Source organism: Theobroma cacao, chromosome 6, assembly GCF_053813885.1.
Source record: "Theobroma cacao isolate CCN51 chromosome 6, ASM5381388v1, whole genome shotgun sequence".
NCBI lineage: Eukaryota > Viridiplantae > Streptophyta > Magnoliopsida > Malvales > Malvaceae > Theobroma > Theobroma cacao.
This window is the reverse complement of record NC_142644.1, coordinates 7562661-7571107: the sequence shown is the minus strand read 5'-3', so window position 1 is coordinate 7571107 and position 8447 is coordinate 7562661. Positions and strand designations below refer to the sequence as shown.

Genomic DNA, 8447 nt, shown 5'->3' with positions numbered 1-8447 from the left:
TATAGTAATTTTACTACCCCGTATCAAGCTTGGGTACCACCTCTTGGATACTCGATACCTGAACCGATTTATGTATTATATAGTATATAATAGATAACTAAATATGTAAAATTTTGTTGATGTTAGGAATTGAAGTTGAACAAGAAATATTTTAAACCTTTCCAACTTTACCAACCTTTCTTTAATAATATGATATTGTTAGTCAAATTATTAGTGACATGTCATTAATATATTTAAATAACAAAATTATTAAATTATTAGTTATGTTTAAATAATATCATATTACAAGGAATATAATTACTATTATATATATATATATATATTGCAAAGTGTTATGATTAACTATAACAATCAATTTGTAAAACCCAACCCTATAAATACATCTCATGACATACATGCACTGAGTAGCATGTTATTATGCTAGGAAAGCACATAAGAAAAGACGAAACCCGATATCGTACCTAACGGTACACTTGAGTTGATTTAACCTCGAACTAGTTCAAATAGGAATTGTAGGATAAAATTTAATATTTTATAGTCCAGGAATGAAAAAAATGATTGTTCGGAGTTCGAGGGTTCATTTGGGGTAAAATTAGAAATTTTGATGTTCAAGGGCAAAATCGTCATTTTGCCACCTAAGATAATAATTTGATCATGGAGTGAAATTTTTGACCAAGATTAACTTTTTGGAGTATAATTTAATGATAGGAAGTGAAAAAGTTTAATTCTGGTGATTTTTGGAGTGTAGGGGCAAAATCGTAATTTTGCCACCCACGGACAAAATTTGAGATTTTGAGAGAATTTAGATAAAATTTGACAAATTGGAGAATGGTATGAGTATAAGGGATGAAAAATATGTCTATGGGCAATTTTTTAGTTTTTTGGGCAAAAATGTAATTTTTCACTTTTACGGGGGCAAAAGTGTAATTTCAAAAATTACTCCACCGAGACTTTGGATGAGTCTGAGAATTTTATCTAAGCTATGAATATATGAGACAAGTGTATGGTGAAAATTTGGAAACAAATGGATGAAATTTTAAAAATGGGCCAATGGGAAAGTGACATGTGGCATTTTTTTAATGAAATAATATTATTTTAATGAAAAGTCAGCCCATTTAAACCCAAATTTCGAGTGCTGGCCGGCCATAAGGAAGAACAAGAGAGGAAATAGAGAGGAAAGGAAGAAAAAAAGAAAAACCAAAGAGAAACAAGAAAATTCAAAGGGAAATTCGCGGTTTTCGACCGTTTACGCGTCTAACGGTAAGATTTTTCGATTTTAGCTTGATTTCTACCTTTCCTATGCCTTTATTTCCATTTAGCATGCTTGAGGAGAGAGATCAAAAAGTGATATCAAGGGCTGGACGAAATTCTAGGAGAGAGAAATTAAAATTTTTAGGTTTTGATTTTTAGTTAAATTGATAGTTTTAGTTAGTTAAATGTGTTTAGAAATTAAATTGGGCAAGAAATCATTAAATTTTCACAATACCCACTCTTGGCTGGATGCTCAATGCTGTACAATGATGATGAATTGATTTTATTCTAAGGAAAATGAAGAGAAATGATGAAAAACGATTAAACGTGATAGAAAAACAAAGTAGAAAATTAACCGAGTTAATGTCCAATTTTTGGCCGAATTTTCCAAGGAAGGAAGTGAGCTGATTTTGTCGTTTTTAGAAGGTTATTGGCTGATATTAAATGGTTAGAAATGTTGGAAAGAGAATGGGATGATTTAGAGCTAAAATGGAGCACGTTAGCAATTTATCGGGCAAAGTGCCAAAAATAGGTTAATACTGCGTTTAAGCCGTTTTAGGCTATTGCATTTCATACCATGCATTAGTATAGGATTTAAGTTAATTATATAGTGATTTAGCATCAATGTGATGAATTGTGTAAATTTTTGTAATGTGTCTAGGAGGAGAGCCTTCCGAAAAAGGCAAAGAAGTCGTACCCGACGAGTAGTGATCGGGGCGCTTAGAAAGCTTTTAGTTTGTACAAACGGTGAGTAAACTTATTATTATTGTAAATTATCTAGAGTTTATTTTTAAATGCCCTTTATGTATTTTATGAAATGAAAACGGGATTTTTGATGTTTTAGGAATAAATGTGATAAATAAAAATATATTGTATTGATTATGAAATTGAGTAATTGGAGGCTGCAAACTGACTTGAAAAATATATATTTTCCTAGGAATGGCTTATGAGAAATGAGTATATGTGGCTATATTTTGTGAGTGCATTTGGAAAATTTATGTAAGTTGATTTTACTATGCAGGCTGGATAAATAAATAAAAGCCACGTTATACTGTCGAAATTTTATTAAAATTGGTGGGTTAGTCACTGCAGTGACGAGTTTCCGTGAACTGCCTATTAGAGGGGCACGGTAAACCCAGTTATATAGTTACTCCGGTTGTAGAGGCGATGAGGGTAACTCCTGGGGTAGTATTAGAGCTCACTTCACGTCGAACCCCCACGTGAATGTGTAACTCGGCCAACGCCAAGGAACGGCTGGTTTTTAAAAATAAAAATGTGTTTCACGTGTGAATATTTTAACACCCTTGGCGGACTCGGTTAGATGCCTCGGCCAAGGTATCCCCGAGGATTAGTTTTGGCTTGAGCCTTGTTTTAATAAAAGACATAAGCCTTAACAACTGTTTTGGTAAATTACAAATATTTTATGGTTTAAGAAACAAATTGAAAACATTATGAAATGGGTTGAAATTTGTTGTTTAAACTTGCCTCCATTTTACTCGCCTTTAGATATTTATGATAATGTCTGTTTACTCATTGGGATTGCAAAATCTCACCCAACTCCTTTCCACCCATTTCAGGTTCAGTATAGACTGTAGATAGCTTATCTCATCGAGGACTACCATTGGATCTGCATTTTCCAAACCGTAGGTTCACAGTCCTCTTTACTTTTGTTTATTCGGGGGCCCTCTTGTTATTGTAAATTAAATTAAATATTTTGGCTTACTGTATTTCAGTATGTATAAATTTATTTAGCTTTTACGCTATAAAAATTATTCACATATAACTCTATAAATATTGTTTTATAAGAAAATAGAATATTTTCCTTAATATTTCTTTTATTTTCTTATTATATTCAAATAACCGTAATTTCGTTTTAAATGAAGATTTTAGACTTTTAAACTCATTTTGAATATGAATTATGTGTTTTGTACTTGTATATTACGTTTTAGCCAGTTTCGAAATTTTTGAGAAAAAAATGACCAAAATACCCCTATGTGGCGAAAATTTTTTTTTGATTGTTTTTTATCTAAAATAGTATATATTCTCTAAAAACTCGATATTTAACAATGATTGCTCACAAGAAAGGAAAGAAATTGATATGTAAGCCTTGCGGGGTTCCGGTTGGCATTCCGGATAATGAGTGTCAATTGGGACGTCGCGGCGATTGTCATGGGCTTGAGGGAGGTTCCGGGTCGTGACACAATTATACTTGTATTAAGTATAATAGGTATTTACATTTTTGAGATTAAAAAATACTTAATATGATTATGTGTTAAAGTCATAGAATATGAAATTAGAGGTTATATATTTTAAATGATATAAGTTATATATTTTTTTGTTTAAATAGATATAAGTTATATTTTAATATTAATATATGATTAATAAATATCCTACATATTAATATTATAATTATTACCCCATAGTATATAGTATTGTTTTACCTATGTAAACCTGTATCCTACATATAAATAGGTAAATATTAATAGGTTATAAATATTAATATATTTAATTTATTTGTAAACATTACTATTTACTATATACTTTTTAACATATTAAATAGGTTATATTTAATAATAATTATTATGCCTATATCTTACATATTAATACATTATATGAATAAGCTATAATATAAATATATTTAATTTATATATAAACATTGCTATATACTTATAATGGTTAAATAATTTGCTAGTTATCATTATTATATAAACACAACTTGTAATTTACAAAAATTATAACTTACAAAATTATTAAAGTAACATTTATGCTTACATCAATAGAATATATTAAAGTATTGATATTAAGTGATAATAACTATTAACAACCTTTCATTTATATATACAAATAACAAAATAATAGAGATAATAACTATAACTTATAAGTTGTTTGAGATATTTATTTTTGATTATTCAAGTTGTTGTTTGAGATATTAGTTTTTAATTATTTAAATTTAAATTTTATTGTTTGTTTGCTTTTAGAAATTTAATTATTAGTGATTGTATGGATATTGTAAAACCCGACCCTATAAATACATGTCATGACATACATGCATTGAGTAGTATGTTATTACGCTAGAAAAGCACCTAAGAATAGACGAAACCTGATATTGTACCTAACGGTACACTTAAATTGATTTAACCTCGAACTAGTTCAAATAGGAATTGTAGGATGAAATTTAATATTTTATAGTCCATGAATGACTAAAAAATGATTGTTCGGAGTTCGAGGGTTCATTTGAGGTAAAATTAGAAATTTTGATGTTCAAGGGCAAAATCGTCATTTTGCCACCTAAGATAATAATTTGATCATGGAGTGAAATTTTTGACCAAGATTAACTATTTGGAGTATAATTTAATGATAGGAAGTGAAAAAGTTTAATTCTGGTGATTTTTGGAGTGTAAGGGCAAAATCGTAATTTTACCATCCACGGACAAAATTTGAGATTTTGAGAGAATTTAGATCAAATTTGACAAATTGGAGAATGGTATGAGTATAAGGGATGAAAAATATGTCTATGGGCAATTTTTCAATTTTTGGGGCAAAAATATAATTTTTGACTTTTACGGGGGCAAAAGTGTAAATTTCAAAAATTACTCCACCGAGACTTTGGATGAGTCTGAGAATTTTATCTAAGCTATGAATATATGAGACAAGTGTATGGTGAAAATTTGGAAACAAATGGATGAAATTTTAAAAATGGGCCAATGGGAAAGTGACATGTGGCATTTTTTAAATGAAATAATATTATTTTAATGAAAAGTCAGCCCATTTAAACCCAAATTTTGAGTGCTGGCCGGCCATAAGGAAGAAAAAGAGAGGAAATATAGAGGAAAGGAAGAAAAAAAGAAAAACCAAAGAGAAACAAGAAAATTCAAAGAGAAATTCGCGGTTTTCGACCGTTTACGCGTCTAACGGTAAGATTTTTCGATTTTAGCTTGATTTCTACCTTTCCTATGCCTTTATTTCCATTTAGCATGCTTGAGGAGAGAGATCAAAAAGTGATATCAAGGGCTGGACGAAATTCTAGGGGAGAGAAATTGAAATTTTTAGGTTTTGATTTTTAGTTAAATTGATAGTTTTAGTTAGTTAAATGTGTTTAGAAATTAAATTGGGCAAGAAATCATTAAATTTTCACAATACCCACTCTTGGCTGGATGCTCAATGTTGTACAATGATGATGAATTGATTTTATTCTAAGGAAAATGAAGAGAAAATGATGAAAAACGATTAAAAGTGATAGAAAAACAAAGTAGAAAATTAACCGAGTTAATGTCCCATTTTTGGCCGAATTTTCCAAGGAAGGGAGTGAGCTGATTTTGTTGTTTTTAGAAGGTTATTGGCTGATATTTAATGGTTAGAAATGTTGGAGAGAGAATGGGATGATTTAGAGCTAAAATGGAGCACGTTAGCAATTTATCGAGCAAAGTGCCAAAAATAGGTTAATACAGCGTTTAAGCCGTTTTAGGCTATTGCATTTCATACCATGCATTAGTATAGGATTTAAGTTAATTATATAGTGATTTAGCATCAATGTGATGAATTGTGTAAATTTTTGTAATGTGTCTAGGAGGAGAGCCTTCCGGAAAAGGCAAAGAAGTCGTACCCGACGAGTAGTGATCGGGGCGCTTAGAAAGCTTTTAGTTTGTACAAACCGTGAGTAAACTTATTATTATTGTAAATTATCTAGAGTTTATTTTTAAATGCCCTTTATGTATTTTATGAAATGAAAACGGGATTTTTGATGTTTTAGGAATAAATGTGATAAATAAAAATATATTGTATTGATTATGAAATTGAGTAATTGGAGGCTGCAAATTGACTTGAAAAATATATATTTTCCTAGGAATGGCTTATGAGAAATGATTTTATGTGGCTATATTTTGTGAGTGCATTTGGGAAATTTATGTAAGTTGTTTTACTATGCAGGCTGGATAAATAAATAAAAGCCACGTTATACTGTCGAAATTTTATTAAAATTGGTAGGTTAGTCACTGCAGTGACGGGTTTTCGTGGACTGCCTATTAGAGGGGCACGGTAAACCCAGTTATATAGTTACTCCGGTTGTAGAGGCGAGGAGGGTAACTCCCGGGATAGTATTAGAGCTCACTTCACGTCGAACTCCCACGTGAATGTGTAACTCGGCCAACGCCAAGGGACGGCTGGTTTTAAAAATAAAAATGTGTTTCACGTGTGAATATTTTAACACCCTTGGCAGACTCGGTTAGATGCCTCGTCCAAGGTATCCCCGAGGATTAGTTTTGGCTTGAGTCTTGTTTTAATAAAAGACATAAGCCTTAACAACTATTTTGGTAAATTACAAATATTTTATGGTTTAAGAAATAAATTGAAAACATTATGAAATGGGTTGAAATTTGTTGTTTAAACTTGCCTCCATTTTACTCGCCTTTAGATATTTATGATAATGTCTGTTTACTCATTGGGATTACAAAATCTCACCCAACTCCTTTCCACCCATTTCAGGTTCAGTATAGACTGTAGATAGCTGATCTCATCGAGGACTACCATTGAATCTGCATTTTCCAAATCGTAGGTTCACAGTCCTCTTTACTTTTGTTTATTCGGGGGCCCTTGTCAAGCCCGACCTTATAAAATACTTTCCATGTCATTCATATGATTGACAATATGCTTGCATACTTGGAAAGCCCTGAAAGAAAAATCGTTAAAAGACGACAATGTACCAAATGGTACAATTAAGTTAATTTAAGTCTCGAACTAGATCAAATAGAGAATTTAAAATGAAATTAAGAATATTAAAGTCCCAGAATGGTTTAATATGGTGATTTGGAGTTCGAGGATCAATTTGAAGTCAAACTAGAATTTTTACTGTCCAGGGGCAAAATGGTCATTTGCCACCCAAGGACACAATGGGAATTTTTAGAAAAAAATTTTTTTAGCCCCATTTGACTTATTGGAGTATGATTTGAGTATTGGAGTATAATTTGAGGGTTTGGCAGTGAAAAAGTTTAATTCCAGTGATTTCTAGAGTGTAGGGGCAAAATCGTAATTTTGCCACTCGCGGACAAAATTTGAGATTTTGAGAGAATTTAGATCAAATTTGACAAATTGGAGAATGGTATGAGTATAAGGGATGAAAAATATGTCTATGGGCAATTTTTCAATTTTTGGGGCAAAAAATGTAATTTTTGACTTTTACGGGGGTAAAAGTGTAAATTTCAAAAATTACTCCACCAAGACTTTGGATAAGTCTGAGAATTTTACCTAAGCTATGGATATTTGGGACAAGTGTATGGTGAAAATTTGGAAACAAATGGATGGCTAGAATTTAAGGAATTAATAAAACATTAAAAAAATGAATAAAATAATATTATATTATTTTAGCCTTTAAAAAGGTAAAAATTCCGGAATTCTTATCTTCTTCAGCTGTTCAAACCAGGGGAGAAAAGGGGAAAAAAAAAACAAGAATCCTACCTGAAAAATTTGGAGAAAATCAAGAGAAATCAAGAAATCAAGCATTAAAAAGGTAAATTTCATTGATTTTCCTTGTGATTTTCACTACCCATGCATTTTTTTCTCATTTCCATGCAAAATTAGAAAGTGGGTATGGACACCCATGCTGGCCAAACCTCCATGGATGAGTTTTGAGCTTGATTTTTTGGTTGATTTTAATTGAATTAAGTGATTTTAGTTAAGTTATATTGAAATATAGCAAAAATAAGCTAGAAATATAATTTTCTCCCATTGAAACCCATTATGCTGAATTTTCTAGGGGAATATTGGCTGCTGATCTTGATGGTTATTTGAGGAATTATGATGAATAATGATGAATTATGAGCCTAGAAAAATAATGGAAATTTTCGGAGCAAAAATACAAATTTTTACCCACTAGGGGTATTTTCGTAATTTATTATCGGGACTGATAATTTGCACCACACTGAGGGACATTAAGTCAATTTGGGTGCAATTGAGGTATAGAAACTGAAAAAAATTAATTTGGAGTTTAAACGGACGCGTATATCAATTTATCGGGTAAAAGACCGAAATAGGCTAACATCGCATTTAGGCAAAAATTTAGACATTTTTGCATTCCATATCAAGCATTAGTAGTCTAAATTAGTTTAATTTCAATTTAGTACCAATGTGGTGAATTTCTCGATTTTGCACTGTGTCAAGGTGGTGAGTCCTCTAATAAAGGCAAGGGAATTGCACCCGAGGAC

The 8447-nt window shown here is 31.1% G+C and overlaps 1 long non-coding RNA gene across 1 annotated transcript; it reads left to right on the top strand.

Annotated features, from left to right (window-relative positions):
* The first annotated feature begins 5066 nt into the window (after positions 1–5066).
* On the top strand, positions 5067–8447 carry LOC148762037 (uncharacterized). The gene is made up of 4 exons (XR_016026947.1): positions 5067–5165; positions 5819–5904; positions 6733–6798; positions 8404–8447. It is a non-coding gene; the product is annotated as an uncharacterized LOC148762037 (long non-coding RNA).